Source organism: Molothrus aeneus, unplaced genomic scaffold (assembly GCF_037042795.1).
Source record: "Molothrus aeneus isolate 106 unplaced genomic scaffold, BPBGC_Maene_1.0 scaffold_36, whole genome shotgun sequence".
Taxonomy (NCBI): Eukaryota; Metazoa; Chordata; class Aves; order Passeriformes; family Icteridae; genus Molothrus; species Molothrus aeneus.
Genome location: NW_027099027.1, coordinates 2,641,500 through 2,657,669, shown reverse-complemented (window position 1 = coordinate 2,657,669; position 16,170 = coordinate 2,641,500). Strand labels below are relative to the sequence as shown.

The 16,170-nt window shown below is 53.7% G+C and overlaps 1 pseudogene; it reads right to left on the bottom strand.

Moving 5' to 3' along the window:
* Positions 1-428: 428 nt before the first annotated feature.
* LOC136570726 (zinc finger protein 551-like) lies at positions 429-12,696 on the bottom strand (annotated as a pseudogene).
* Positions 12,697-16,170: the final 3,474 nt, after the last annotated feature.

Here is a 16,170-nt window from a genome sequence, read left to right as displayed (position 1 = left end):
TAGATGATTTAAAAAATGGGATTTTTATAGGAATTGAATCAGCTGAGAAGGTGGCACTCTGCAAACAGAATTGACTGAAAATGAATGGGACAGAAATCAGTAACTCTGAAAGTTTTATTTGCTATCAAATACATCCCACACACCCAGCCCCACACAATCCCCATCCCATTGCTCCAAATTGAGATCCCACTTCTCCCAATCCCCTTCTAACCCCATCTCACCCTGGTGGCTGTGGAATGGGGAGTTTGGCATGGGATTGAGGTTTTTTTGAAGAGGGAACAAGGAATTTGAGGTAGGATTGAGCCTTTTTGGGTTAAAATTCAGTTATTTTCAGTGGAATTCGAGTGGTTTTGAGGTGACAGATCCATCCCTCTTGGCTTTTGGAGTAGAGAGAGATGGAGAAGAGAAAAAAATTCAGGCCAAACCAAAGGACAAGCAGCCAGGAGTGTTCCCAACATGGATCACAGGGAATGTGAGTGACCAGGGCTGTGCCCAAAGTGCCTCCTCCAGTGGGGGATGGAGCTGCAGCAGCGCACGAAGCTCTTCCCGCACTCGGGGCACTCGCAGGGCTTCCCTTACCGGTGCCTCCGTTGGTGTTGGGTCAAGGTAGAGCTCTGTGAGAAGCTCTTCCCACACTGGGGACACTCGTAGGGCCTCTCCCCAGTGTGGATGCGCCGGTGCCTGACGAGGGTGGAGTTCTGCCTGAATCCCTTCCCACACTCGGGGCATTGGAAGGGCCTCTCCTCTGTGTGAATCCGATAGTGCCGGAGGAGATGGGAGCTGGTCTGAAACCTCTTCCTGCATTTATCACACTCGTAGGGCCTCTCCCCAGTGTGGATGCGCCGGTGGGTGACGAGGTCAGAGTTGTACTTGAATCCCTTCCCACAGTCGGGGCATTGGAAGGGCCTCTCCTCTGTGTGACTCTGATAGTGCCGGAAGAGACTGGAGCTGGTCTGAAAGCTCTTCGCACACTCAGAACACTCGTAAGGCCTCTCCCCAGTGTGGATCCTCTGGTGGCTGATCAGGCTGGAGCTGCAGCTGAAGCTCTTCCCACACTGCCCACACTTGTAGGGCCGTTCCCCAGTGTGGATCCTCTGGTGCCTGATCAGGTTGGAGTTCCACCTGAAGCTCTTCCCACACTCCACGCATGTGTGGGGCTTCTCCCCATCACGGAGCTGCTCATGGAGCACCAGCTCCGAGCTCTGGCTCCATCTCTGGCCGCCTTCCCGGTCCAGGCTGGCTCTTTCCCCCTCACATCCCCGCCATCTGCGTTTGCAGCCCCTCCTCGTGCGGCATCTCTGGGGCTTTTCCTCCCCGTTGGCTTCCTGTGCCGTGGAGCCGCTCAAAACGGCCTCTGCCACCAGGTTCTGCCGCGGGCATTTGTCCTCCCTGCTCTCCATGCTCAGCTCCTGCTCTGGGGGAGGAAGGACAAGGACAGCATGGGATTTGCCTCCGTGCCACAGGCAAGGGCAACGAGATCCCCCCAGGGCTGTGCTGCAGCCGGGGGCTGTGCTGGGCTGGGAGATGGAGCAGCACAGAGGGGAAAGGGGCACTGACTTCCTCCTTACCTGCCTCAGTGTCCCGAGGCATCTTCCTCTTCCTCGCAGCCTCTCAGGGTTGGCAATGGGCAATCCTGGTTTGGGGAAAACAAGGGATGAGCGCGTTTGTAGGAGCGTCGGGTGTAGCACGGTCAGGATGGACGGAGACGAGAGATCTCTGCAGCCAGGTCGTGGAACTTGTGGTTTATTGCAAAGGGCCTGGGTGCAGGGCCCTGCTTGGAGCTGCCAGCCACAGCTTGGAGCAGGCCTGAGAGAAGAGAGGAGCAGAGAGGATGAGAGGGAGAGAGAGTAAGAGGGGAAGAGTGTAAGAGTGTAAGGTTCCCGTTACAATACAATAAATCTTCTTCTGTGTTGAATATTCTATTTGTCACTAACCAGTCCAGTACAAGATACAAATCCTTTAGCATTTACATACAGCCTGTAAGAATCATTACATCACCATACTGTGTTACATTTTAAACCCTAAAAACTCCTCTTTGGACCCCTTCAGCTGAGCTAGTAGGGTCTGCTCTGACCCTTGGACCTGTCAGCAAGCAGAGGGAATTGTTTCATCAGAAGAGGATTACCTTCAGTCGGGCCACACCATTGTTTTCCTTTTGTTCAGTAACTAAGGTATCTAAAAGCTTGCTTTCATTCCAATCTTGCTTATAGTTTCTATATTCTCAAAAGCTTTTGAGAATATAGTAACTATAAGCAAGATTGGAATGAAAAGCCAGACAATAATATTTATAAGGCTTTCCTGTTCCATCTATGCCAACACACGTTGAGTTTGAAGGTCTCTCTGCCCAGGTACATCTCTAGTCCGGCCATGTGGGCTCCAGAAAAACCTCCCAAACACCAAGATTCAGCCCTGGAGAAGCCTCCCAGGGGGTCCCCGTCCCTGGTCCCTCCCCTCTGGTGTTCAGGGGTTCCCCCCTGTCCCAGCTGCTGGGGTCACGCTTGGATTGGGGTTCCCCCTTCTCCTGGGTGCCCCCCCTGCCCAGGCTGCTGGCAGTGCCAGCAATGCCAAAAGCTCCCCTCTCTTGGCTCTCCCCATTTCGGGATGCCGGGGCTGTTTGGGCTCCCAGGCTCCCTTCGCCCCTCATTCTCTGCTCTGGGCTGCAGCAGCTCCAAGGAGTCCCCCCTGCCCTTCTCCAGGCTCTTGAGGCTCCCGCCAATGGCGGCGCTCCCCCCTCTCTGGCCTCCCCACTTTGGCCTCCTGGGGGACACAGGGCTCTGCTCCTCCAGGCTGCCTCTGCCGGCAGCCGCCACTGCCACCCGCCGATGTCCCCCCGAGGGGCCTTTTCCGCTCAGCCTTGGACTTCTTCATTCTCCAAACATCCCCCCAAAAACCCAACCCAGGGACCCCCCGGGATATCCGGGCCGGGCTCCCCCTCCCCGCTCACCTGCGCCATGGGGGGGGCGATGATCCCACAGGTGGGGGCTGCGAATTCAGGCAGGGATCGAGACCGCGTGGCTCCCGCAGCTCAGCCTTGATCCGCCTTTGTCCCTCCTCTTCCTCCCGCTCCTCCTCTGTCCTATCTCCACCTCCCTCTCCTCCTCCCCCCTAACCCCGCCTCCTTCCCTGCTCTTTCTCCTCCCGCTCCTCCTCTTCCATCCCCCCTCCTCCTCTGTCTTATCCCCACCTCCTGCTCCTCTTCCATCCCGCCCCTTCCATTCCTTCTTCTCCTCCTCCCCCCTCTACCCGCCTCCTCCTCCCCCTCCATCCCTGCCCTTCCCTCCCTCCTCCTCCTCCCCCAGCAGCAGCCACACCCTCGGTGCCCCGTTCCCGCAGCCCTCGCAGCCCGCGGCAGCAGCGGCGATGGAGCCGGGACAGGTCGGCATGGGCAGCGCGGGGCTCTCGGCTGCTCCCAGCCGCTGCGGGCGGGGGAACCCGGCCCGGGCCAAAGGAGAGGCAAACTGGGCAAACTGGGCAAACTGGGGGCTGCACATCCAAACTGGGCCTTGCTGGGGACCCTGCCTGGCCACTGCCAGCCCTTGGGGCTCCTCTCGGCACATCCGCCAGGGGGGAACGCACACAGGCCTGGGGGATCCCAGCAGTGGCAGCACTGCCAGGGACTGGGCTGCACTGGGATCGTACTGGGAGCGACTGGGGCTGTACTGGCTTTGTACTGACATCATACTAAGATTATACTGGGATCATACTGGGAGTGACTGGGACTGTACTGGGTTTGTACTGATATCATACTGGGATTATACTGCCATACCGGGGCAGACTGTGATTGCACTGATGGATACTGGGATCATGCTGGGATCATACTGAGATCATACTGGGAGCGAGTAGGAGCCTGCGGGGGGCAGTTAACACCATGTTATGGGCAAATGGGATATACTCGGAGTGACTGGGATTATGCTGAGGGTGACTGGGAACAGCTGTGAACAACTGCGATCATGCCAGGAGCAACTGGGAGTGACTGGCTGCACGTTGGGGGTGATTGGAAACTGCTGGGCTTATACTGGGATGAACTGGGATCATGCTGGAGCTGACTGGGATCATTCTGGCAGTGAGTGCCACTACACTGAGGCTGACTGGGAGTGCTTGGGAGCAAATGGGATCATACTGGAAGGAACTGGAAAGATGCTGGAGGGAACTGGGCTACACTGGGAGATACTGGGAGTGACTGGAACAAAAGTGAGGATGAAAGAGAGCAACTGGAACCATGTGGAGCACAACTGGTTCATACTGGTAGGGACTGGGAGCACACTGGGCTCCTATTTGGATCATACTGGGAGGGACTGGACTAATACTGGGAGGATCTGAGAGGGACTGGGAGCACACCCCGCACATCATCCCCCATACTGGGCCTGACTGGGAGCAACTGGGAGCACGCTGGCAGCAAATGGCATCATACTGGGACTGACTGGGCTGATCTAGGAAGCAACTGGAACCACGCTGGAGGCAGCTGGGACCATACTGGGAGAGTTTGGAAGCAACTGGGATTATACTGGGACCACACTGGGAGGGCTGGCATGTGACTGGGATCAAACTGGAGCTTACTGGGATCATATTGGGGTTGAAAGGGAGCGACTGGGATCACACTTTGGGCTACTGGGAGCAACTGAGGGAAACTGGGATGATGCTGCAAGCAAACTGGAGGAACTGGGAAAGACTGGATGCATGCTGGGGGCAACTGGGATCTACTGGGCATGACTGGGGGATCATACTGGGAGAACTGACACCTTACTGGGGCCACAGGCAGTGCCTGGAAATGACTGCAGACATGCTGGGGGCAACTGGGATATACTGGGAGTGTCTGGAACCATGCTGGGGAGAACTGGGACCACACTGGGGGCAACTGGGAGTGAGTGGGACCATGCTGGGAGGGACTGGGATCATACTGGGGAGGGACTGGGACTAGAGCAGGGGCAACTGGGTCCAACTGGGACCATCCTGGGAGTGTCTGTAACCATTGGGGAGTGATGGAAGCACACTGGGAACAGCTGGGCCCATGCTGGGAGCAACTGGGATCACTCTGGGGGCACTGGCATCAGACTGGGAGTGACTGGGAGCAACTGGGCTTAGACTGCAAGGGACTGGGATCATACTGGGAGTGGCTACACTCATACTGGGATTATACTGGGCGTGAATGGAACCCGACTGGGGCTTACTGGGAGCTACTGGGCCCATGTTGGGAGGAAAATGTGACCCACTGGGAGCAACTGGGATCAGCTGGAAGGTTCTGGAACCATGCTGAGAGGACTGAGACTACAACTGGGGCAACTGGGATCATACTGGGAGCAACTGGGGCCACCCTTTGAGCAACAGATGGAAACTGGGATGATGCTAGAGGAAACTGGGAGGAACTGGGAAAGACTGGGATCATTCTGAGGTAACTGAAACATACTGGGAGTGTCTCTAACCATCCTGGGGGCACTGGAACCACACTGGGAACAGCTGGGATCATGCTCGGAGCAACTGGGACGATGCTGGGGGAAACTGAATCTACCCTGGAGGCAACTGGGCACGACTGGGACCCTGCTGGGAGGGACTGGGACTATTCTTGGGGCTACTGGGATCATCATGGGAGGAACTGGGAACATCTGGAATTATGCTGGGAGCAACTGGGATCACACTGGGATCCCAGTGAGAGCAGCTGAGTCCATGCTGGGTTACACTGGGATCTCATTGAGAGCAACTGGAATCACACTGGGATTGACTGGGAGTGGCTGGTTTTGTGGATTTTGGGGGTTTGGATTTTGGGGGATTTTCTTGGCATTTTGAGGGGGAGTTTCTCTGGGGGTGGTTGGGGGTTTATTGCAATTTCTTGTGGCTCTTTTTGAATTTTGGGGGTTTCACTGGGATTTTGTTGGGATTTTTTGGGATTCTCAGAAATTCCTGGGGTTTTATTGGGATTTTTAGGAGATTTTGGGGCATTTTATTGGAATTGTGGTGGTATTCAGAGGGATTAATTGGGGATTTGGGGTTTTTGGGATTTTTGGTGGGATTTGGGGGGGTTTGGGTGTTGCCAGGATTTCTTTGGATCTTGGGGGAGATTTTGTGGGACTTTTTCTGGTTTTGGGGACATCTTTGGGGGATTGGTGGAGTTTAATCGGGATTTTTGGGGTTATTGGGATTCCAAAGGATTTTGTGGGCTTTTATTGGGATTCTAGAGTGTTTTAATGGGATTTTGAGAGATTTAATTGGGATTTTGTGGGTTTTATTGGGACTTTTGTGGCTTTTAAGGAGATTTTGGTGCCTCTCAGCCCTTCCCCACACCCAGGGAATGCCCCAAAGCCCCCTAAAATTCCACTAAAACCGCACAAATCCCCAAAAATTACAAGAAAACCCTCAAAAACCCCAGGGAATCTCCAAACATCCCTGTGGAACTCACCAAAATTTTAAAAACCTCACTAAATTTTCAATAAATCTCCCCCCAAAAGCCCCAACAACCCCAACAAAACACCAAAAATCCAAAATCCCCCAAATCAACAAAACCCCCCAAAATCACATAACCATCACAAAACCCAATAATTCTTCCCAAAAACCCCAATACTTCCCCCCAAACTCCAAACAAAATCCCCCAAAGCCCAAAAAAGCCACCCCCAAATCCCCAAAAACCCTCTCAAAACCCCAAAATCCCCACAAACCCCCCCAGACTCAGTGGGGCCGTCCTGGATCAGGGGGCACCGGCCGGTGGAACAGGAGCCACTTCAGGGGGCCCTGGGAGCTTTTTGGGGAGGGGGCACCATGGGAGACCCCCCAAAAACGGGGGGGGGGGGGAACACCTGCAGTGCCCCCTCCCCCCGAAACCCCCAGAGCCCGGTTCAGGGTGGGCCTGGGACCCCCCGGGACCCCCAAATCTCCCCCAGGACCCCTCCAGGAACCCCAAACCCCGCAGAGCTCCCCCAGTGTTGGCCCAGAACCTCTCTGGACCCCCAAACACTCCCCAGGACCCCCAAAACCTCCCCAGGACCCTCAACCCCCCACATTTCTCCCCAAAATTCACCCCAGACCCACCTGAGACGCCCCCAAATCCATCAAACTGCCCCAAATCCCCCTCAGACGCCTCAATCCCCCCAAACCTCATGAAATCGCCTCAGACTCCTCGAAATTCCCCAGACCCACCTCAGAACGGCCCAGATCCTCTCGCAATCCCCCAAAATCCCCTCAGACTCTCCCAATTCCTCTCAGTTCCCCCTAAACCCACCTGAGAACGCTCCAGACGCTCTCCAGCTCCCCCCAAAGCTCCCTAAAGCCCCCTCAGACCCACCAAAGCCCCCTCAGACCCCCTCATTCCCCCCAAAGCCACCGCACACCCTCGTGTTTCCCGTCGATGCCCCCAGAAATCCCCAATTTCCCCTCAGACCCGCCCCAAACCCCCCCAGTTTGCCCCCGGCCCCACCTCAGGTCCGCTCTCCCTCAGAATCGCGCGCCTCCACCGCGTGTGCGGGCTCCCAGCAATAGCTGCGCGCCCCGCCCCGAACCAACCAATCAGCGCGCTGCACGTCCCTGAACTAACCAATCACGGCGCGGATCCCCTCAGCAAGGCCCGCCTCTCGCACGCCGTCCCAGCCAATCAGAGGCGAGCCAGAAGCGGCGCCCCCTTCCCCGCCGCCGCCGGGACCCCCCGGGCTCGGGACAGGAGCGGGAGGGGCCTGAGAGGGGATCGGGGGGGGGCGGGGGAGGGTCCGGGTGGGTCTGGGGGGGCTTTGGGGAGGGGTCCGGGGGTTTGGGGGGTCTGGGGAGGGGTCCTGGGGCACTGTGGGGGGACCTGGGGGGTGCGGATGGGTCCTAAGAGGGGTCTCGAGGAGGGGTCGCGAGATATGAGACACTCATGCCACAGCGTAAGCTGTAAGCGAAAGGAATTTTAAGAGCTGTTTTGGTTATTTCAGAGAAAGTTTAAAAGGGAGAAGCTGCTGTGTGATGTTATGATCGATTTTTGGTGCCAGAGTCCAAGGAGTTTAGGGCTGGAAATCCCAGCCCCACTGGATCCAAATGAGGAAATCACCTGGGCCTGTCCAACCAAGGTGTCACGTTGGTGAAATTAAAAGGCAAAACACGGTCCATAAGATAGAAAGGAAAGTGGTACTGTCTCAAGAAAACCTCTCAAGCAAGCCTGGCTGCACTTTTTATTCAAGAGAAAAGCAAAGTTCAGGAGAAAATGAAAAGTGTTTTGCATGGCTGATCAAAGACATCTGGAAGATTTAGAAGAAAACCCAGCAAGCTGCTGCAATTGATAAAAAAAGATTAGTGCAGAGCAATTTTCTTGGAGATTGCCAGGAAAGAGCAGAATAGCAGAGAGCAGAGAAAGGGATCCACCCGGAGGTGTCTTGTCCATATCCATGACTGACTCCAACTAATCCTAGAATATCCTGAGCTGGAAGGGACTCACAGGGATCATGAGTCTGACTCATGGCCCTGCGCAGGACATCCCACCACAGGTCTGAGAGCCTTGTCCAAACATTCCTTGAATTCACAGGGGCTGTGACCATTCCCTGGAGAGTCTGTTCCAGTGTCCAGCACCCTCTGGCCCAAATCTGATGAAAACTGCACCAGGACAGAGTCCAAACCCAAAGACTAAGGAAAGTCAGGAGACCCCTTAGTCTGAATGCACTGAATGTCCCAGCACCAGACCCATGATTCAGAATGGGCAGTCATCAATGCAAGATTAACTAATTGTGGGAGTCAGAAATAAGTTGAAGTGATATAAATTGAGGTTTTTGGCCTTGCTGAAAGGTGCAATGGCCACAAGCTTTCAACGGAGGACTCACAGGAAGAAATGTTAGATTTCCTAAAAGGCCAGTTGAGGTTTTGGAGGATGGAGCCCACCAAGACCTCCAGAAGTAGGAGAGGGGCTGAAAGGATGAAGTCAGCAGGGACAGAAATGGGAGAAAAGCCACACTTGCCAAGGAAATCCCAGAAGCAGTGATGGCAACAGCAGCACTGGCTCCAGCTTCCTCAGCTTCTTCTTTAAGGTGGGAAAGGAGGAAAAGGGGGGGAAGATGTTCTTAGAAGGGAAGGCTTGGCACTGATGGGGCTGTGGACTCCTCACCTGAAACTCCCTGAAACTGTGACACTGGCTCAAACCACTGCATTTTTTAAAAGCTAATTTTCTTGAGAGCAAAAGTTTGAGTCTTGAAAGTGATCTCAGGCTTCACACCTTATCTGAGAAAAGTTCTTAAGCAAACACTGAAATTCTCAGTGACATGACTCCAAGAACAGAGATACAAGGGTAGGCATTGAGAACTCCTTGATTCCCCTGGATCATAATGCATCTTAGGATCAGATTAACAAAGGAGGAATGGATTTAGGTGCTGGCTCAAGTCCAACATTCATTAATATTTGTGGGTGTGGATGTTGTGGCTGCCCCATCCCTGGAAATGTTCCATGCCAGGCTGGATGGGCTTGGAGCAATCTGGGATGCTGGAAGGTGTCCTGTGGCAGGGGGTGGGACTGGATGAGCTTTAAGATCCTTTCCAGCCTGAACCATTTGGGGATTCTGTGATTCCATGAACACGTCCACACCCAGCCTCACTCCAAACGTGTCAAGCAGGGACGGGGGGTTGGCAGTCCCCAGACAACAGTGGGCAGGAGGAGAAGAAGCTGGCACGGATTAACTGAGCTGCTCTCCACAGAAAGAGCAGCAAGGGGGATTCTCAGCCAGGACCAGCCGCAGAGGGAGCCGGGCTCCTCCCTGGATGTGAGGGGGAATGCAAACAAGAGGCGTCACACATTCCTCTGTGCATCCCTCACCTGCAGCTGGCCTGAGGAGGTGGCCAGCTCACGGCCAAAGGGAAGGGTGTGTTTGTGCAGCATCCCGGCTTCCATGTGGGCCAAAGCAGAGCCAAACTCCCGTTTGATTAATGAGCCCTTGGATCCAGCTCCCTGCCTCCCTCCGCGTGCAAGGAGCACGATCCCAGCAGCACGCACTGCTGGCCTTCAAGGGCTGGCTGAGGCAGCTCCTGATAAAGCTGTTTATTCAGCTTCCCCAAGGAAACAGTGTGGATTTTATTAAATGATCCCATCAGTGTTTCTCCATGCTGTCATTGCAGACTCCAAAGGATGATTCCTGTTGGCTCGTAGGTCTTTGTCCGCGCACCGAGAGCGGCAGCCAAGGACAAAGCGTTCCGGGACGGGGCGGTGGGAGCCCTGCTGCTGCGGCTGCGCGGCCCTGCCGGGCTCTGAGCCCCCCGTGCCACATGCCAGGCCACAAAGGGGACAGCTGGCCCGCCAAGGACAGTGACACGAGGCACAGGGACACCTGGGACTGCCCTTGGTGCTGTCAGACTCCCACATGGATGGCTTCAAGGGAGAAAGGCACAGCCCATGGAGACCCAGCCACAGGCAAGTTTTTTATGCTATTTGAAGTGGCACGGATCCTTTTATCCCAGAAAAGCTGCACCTGTTTGTCACCTGCTGCTTCTTAGCCCTAAGAATTACATTGATACTGCCAGGCCAGTTTTCTGCCTATTTTTGCCCGTTTTCCACCCCATCATTCCCTGATTTTATTCCCCAAACCAATTTTGCCTGTTTTGTATGCACGCTGGTTTTCACCTCAGGAGTGAAGCAAATAATCTGCTCAGTGAAGAAAACACAGCCATGAAGTGGAGGACTGTCCCCTTTGGGACACAAAAGCCACAGCCACCAACACTTGGACAAAGCAAGCTGTGGCAATGCCAGGAGTGACTGTGCAGTCAGTATGGATGGAGCCAGGAGTACATTCCCCAGGGAATCCTTCACATGGGCTTGGAGAGGTGTCCAAAATGCAAAGCCCATTCTTTTCAGAGTACTCCCCTGTGTTGCTCTGAGTTTGTGCTGAGGTTGTGGGAATGAGCCAATCCTGAGATGTATCTTCCCATACTGAAAAAAATCCAAGGTTTTTGCTGGCAGGCACCACCTTTGTGTGTGTGTGTGTCCAAGGGCTTTGCTCTCAAAGCTCACCCTGAAGATCCACCAGATGCCTTGGTCACTTGCTCTCTCTGCCAAATGAGCAGAGGGCTCATGCTCTGGGTGAGGGGGGTCACAAAAACACATCCAGCAACTCCATGGCCCTGTGAGCTGCTGAAAAATCAGACCAGAAGCTCTGGAGCTGCTTTTCATGCACATGGGATGGCTGAGTGAGCCTGCTCCTCACCCTCCTGTTTAAACACAACCTCTGCCCTCAGCTGCAGTGAGAGTGTTTCACCCTGTGCGAGGCTCCCAGGGAAGATCTTCCTCTTTGGGAAACTGCAGTTGGAGTGGATGTTTTGAAGAGGTTCAAACCTCCTCTCTCTCACCCATGGAAGGTCACTGTGATCACTGTAAAACAGAGCTTTCAAGTTGTTGGAGCCTAGCCTGTGACTTCCCCACTGTTTTTGTCAGCACCTGCACACACCAAATGTTTCTATGCCTAAAACAGCACTACTGAGAGCTCAGAGTGATGCTGTAGAGAGGATTTGGGGGGAGCCTGTGCAGGATAGCAAAAGTGCAGCTCAGTTTCTGGCATATTTTTGGTTAAAAATCATCACATGCTGACAGCAAAAATCAGAATTGAACCAAACAGAAATGCATTTATCATCCACAAGTCTAAGATCCTGCAGAATCAAGAAGCTTTCCTTGCCCAGCTTTGGAAAGATCACTTCTCTGGCCTAAACCCTTCTTATGCTTCTTGTTTCTTCTTTATTTCCTAATTTTTTTTTAATTCTTCTTAGGTCTTCAGTTTATTAAGCCATCGTCTAGCCATCCATTGCACTGCAACAAACCTTGGACCAAGCTCCAGGAGCTTGTGGCAATGGCCAGAGCAGCTCTCCAGGGACTGGCTCACAAGGGCTGGGGCAGGGTGACAGTGTGTCCCCTTGCAGAGGACAGGCACCAGCACACAGCTGCTCTCCTTCCCTCCGTGCTGGCCACTCAGTGGGTGAAGTGTTTCTTCTTCTGGCTGCAGAGAATGAGGCTCCAAAATCTGGCAGCAGTACCAAGGAAATGGAACAGCCTTGCCTTTCTTCAGGGTGAGGGCTGCTGTGTCTGGATTTCAGCAGCACTCAAAAGACCACCAAGCCAGCCCATTTCCTGCCACTCCAGTGGGAAAGGGTGGCATGAAAGCCCAAGCCTCAGGTGTCCGCATGGACATGCCTAAGCAGAGACAAATCACAGAATCCCAGAGTGGTTTGGGTGGGAAGGGACACTAAAGATCATTCATTCCACCGCCTTCCACTATCCTATTGCTCCAAGCTCCTTCCAGCCTGGCCTTGGACACTCCCAGGGATCCGGGGGCAGCCACAGCTTCTCTGGGCAGCCTCTTCCAAGAGCTGCATCCAAAAAAGTCACAGAGGCGTCTGCGTGCACTTTGCAGGTGAATCCCTCACTGGGGCAAGGAGATGAGCTCAAGCTCTGAGTCTTGCAGGGAAATGTTTCCCCTAAGCCAGCATAAAGACTGACTTTGTTACTACAGGCTAGAGAAACCCCTGAAATAGTGACAGACAGCTGAAGGGAAGAATATATTGGGAAGGGAATCATCCGGCCGGCTGGGAAACGCAGGGCTCTGAAAGGGGACGGGGCGGGACAGGAAGAACATTCCTTTCTCACGACAAGCGCCTGCAGCCGCTCGGGAAGCATCGGCCGGGGCCGCCCGCTCGCAGCCCGGGGCCGGCAGCGCTGCTCCTGCCGCGGGCAGATGCTGCTCTGGGCGGCCGCAGGCTCATCCCGGAGCAGCACCATGGATGGAGAGCGATGAGGTGCCCGGCAAGAGGCAGCCTGAGCCCCAGATGCTGCGGGGGGCTGGAGATCGCCGCCCGTACCGGGTGCGGGCGGCCGCGGGCGGCGGGGTCACCCTGCCCTGTGGCCACCGCTGGGCTGCGCGCATGGAGAAAGAGCGAGAGGGCAGCGCGGGGCTGCAGGGCTGTGCTTTGCAATTCCGCGCCGTGCTCGCTTCTCTCTGCCCTCGGAAGATGGGGAGAACTGCAGTTGCTTCGTGCTCTCAGCTCAAACGGGGCTTTACAGCCCCTTCCCCGCCTTGCCGAGGGGCACAGAGGAGTGGATCAGCCTCAGAGCAGGGCTCCTTTCCAGCACCCTGCTTCTCATCTCCTTGTCTCTGCATCTGCTTGGCCACACTGTTTCATTAATTTGTCTGTTCTTCCCCAAATTTCTGAATTATTGTCAAAACCAGGGCTTGTGGATACATGGAAGTGAAGAATGAAACCCCTCTTCTGCGTCTCAGGCTGACAAAGCCATACTTGGGATGTCAAGGCCAACCCAAATGACCAGATGAGAGTAGGAACTGCTGAGGCAGCCCCTGGCTCCCCCTTAAGCAGCACAACCCCCTACACTGTGTCATGGTTTGACACTGGCACAATGCCAGTGCCCCCATGAGAATACCCTCTCCCTGGTTTCTGCTGTGAGATGGGACCAGGAATAAGCAAAGCAGGCTCCCACTTGGGAAAAAAAAAAAAAATTATTAACTAAACTACAAGGGAAAGGAAAAAACCAACAAAATAAAAGAAACACACAAGGAAAATGAAAACTTCACAAATACATCTCCTCCTCCTCCCCACCAAATTCCCAATACAATACATCCCCCAAATCATCAACTCTCAGTCTGGCACCACCCTTCAGAATACTCCATCCTCATTCATCAAGAGGAGAAGGAGTCCTTCTTGTGCCAATGGTGACGTCTTCCTTTCATGTCCAGTGCTGTCACCACTGAACATGGACCAGAGCTGCTTCTAGGGTCGAATTTTAAGGATGCTTTGTCCCACTACAAAAAGGGCACAGTCTCTCCTTTGGGACACCCGTCCCCCCCATATTTCACCCCCTGGGGCCGAGGGGCACCAACACTGAACCCTCTTAGTCCTGAGGCATTGCCTCCCCCTGGATGCAGTCTCTGTGTCACAAGGAACATGGTTCTGTCCATGGCTGTACAAAAAGAGTCCAGCAAAAGCCACTCCATCATCTCTTCCCACTAAGATTCTTCTCTATTCTTCCAACATCTCTCACTTGCCCAGACCTCTCTCACACTTGCCCATTTCCTTCCTCATCTTCCACTCTATCTTCTAGGAGAGGTCAATGTTCTCTAAAGTTCTCATTCTCCGAAAAGGGGTTAAAAGCTCCTACCAGCGGCCGGCTGCACCCCCCCTTCTTTTCCGTCCCAGCCGTGCTGCCAGCACAGGCCCATGTTTATCAAGGTTCAAGGTCACAGTCCCAGGCACCGGCTCTCTCTCTCTCTCTCTCTGTGTCCCGGGGGGCTGCCCGATGGCTCCCGGTGTCTCTCTCTCTCTCTCTTCCACCCTTCCAGCCCCGGGGTCAGGCCTACCTCTCCCGGCCACATGGCTTTTCCCCTCCGCCCGCCCAGCCAGCAGCTGGGCCGGGGCAGAGACCCGAACTCTTTCCTGCCGGAAACCCCAGAGAACTTCCCCCACGAGTGCTCTGCTTTTAATCCCTGTGTTCTCAGAGGTGTTTCCAATGCCCAGGTGGCCACATTAGGTGCCAATATTAAAATCAGAACGTCCATTGGCCTAACCACAGCATCCCAGAAAACATATTTCCTGTCAAACCACCACACACGGGGAGGAAAGTTGAAGTGGAGGAAAGTTTAGTGTTTTAGAATTCAAGATCTAGAAAATATCAAAGTAGTTCCAATGGTAAACAAGAAGTTTAGGATGCAGTGCTGGAGGTTTGTGTGTCATAACACGATTGGCTAAGGAAGCTTACAGCTTACACTGTGGCATGATGTGGGAACACAGGAAATTCCTCTGGCTGCCCTGGAGGACTCGAGCCACTGCCCAGGGCATTCAGAGACCCCGGCACAGAGCCCAAGACCCCTGTGCCTTTGATTTAGCCCTTGGAAAAATCAATTACCAACCTCGTATGAAGAATGACAAGCTGCCAAAGTTTCAGTAGAATGATAGTGAATTTATCCCAGGGTGAAAAATAGATTGTTGGGGTTTCTAGAATGGGGCTTCAGGGGGCAAGATGGAAAAATCTGGGCTTGTCCAGCCTTTCTCCTTCTTTTTCTTCTTCTTCTCCTTGGCCTCCATCTTCTGCTGTGATGGTGGCACTTTTAGATTGGTTTAGAGTAGAAGCTCACAGTCTAGGTGATAGGTATTGGAAAGTCATTGTAAATATTGTACAGGTAGTTTTTAGGATTAAAAGATAACGCTGCCCTGGGGCAGGAGAAAGAATTTTATAGATAAGATACAAGAAACAACCTTGAGAGCCAGAAATTAAGAGCTCTGACTCCTTCTTCGAGCGCCGGGCTGGGAAAAGAGACTTTGGAACTTATCTCGGGCTCACTCTGACCAGCCAGAGACCCCGAGAGCATGAGTCCGTAAGACGAAATACTGAAGGATTGGCTCCAAAACATAAATATCCTTGTTGGTCATGTCTTCTTGACCAAGAAATCCTTCAACGCTCTTGTAACTACAAGTCTTGCAGCCCTGTGAGCCATGCGGTGCAGATGTGAGCCAAACTCACCCTTCCTGTCTATGTAGAAGAGAAGAAAAAGCAATGGCATCATCTGAAAAACTCAGAGGTCCGCTCTCTAGCACCTTCCAAACTCCTTCAAATCGCCCAAAGTGCGATTTAGCTACAAATAGATGAGAAGGACTCTTAGTGCTGGCTCTTGGACTCCAGAGCAGCTGCTTTAGAATCTTTCACAGAACCCTGTGCAGTTCTGTAGTGCCAGAAATGGATCATTTGAAGAAACTTTCCCAACTGACTTGCATGGAGGTTTGTTTGAAGGGTATTTGAGGAGAAAGGCTCGCGGCAGAGCTCTGGGCTTTGGCCTAGCTGTGTCCCCTGCTGATTGTCAAGTGTGCCATCAGCTGCAGGGCTTTCTGGGCTAAAACTATCATCAAGTCACTGGGACTTGCTCTTTTTGGCCTCTAAAAGCTGGAGCCACTTTCGGGGCAAATTTGGAGACCTCATCTCTGGGAGGATGGAGCAGCTAGGATTTTCCCAGTTGCTGGCAATGGTTCTCCAGGAACTGGGTGTAAAACGGGGCTGCCCAGCAAGTGCAGATCTGCAAGGTGATAAACAATTGTCTTGGTTTGAAAAGAGAGGTGTCTGCTAAGGAAGGCAGAAGCCTTCTCTGAAATGGAAAATGTCAATCCCCTCCCTTCAAATGATTCTCATTTAGAAATTCAAATGCTCTCGGGGAAAGATATGGGGATAGGACTGAGCCCGCAGAGCCGGGCA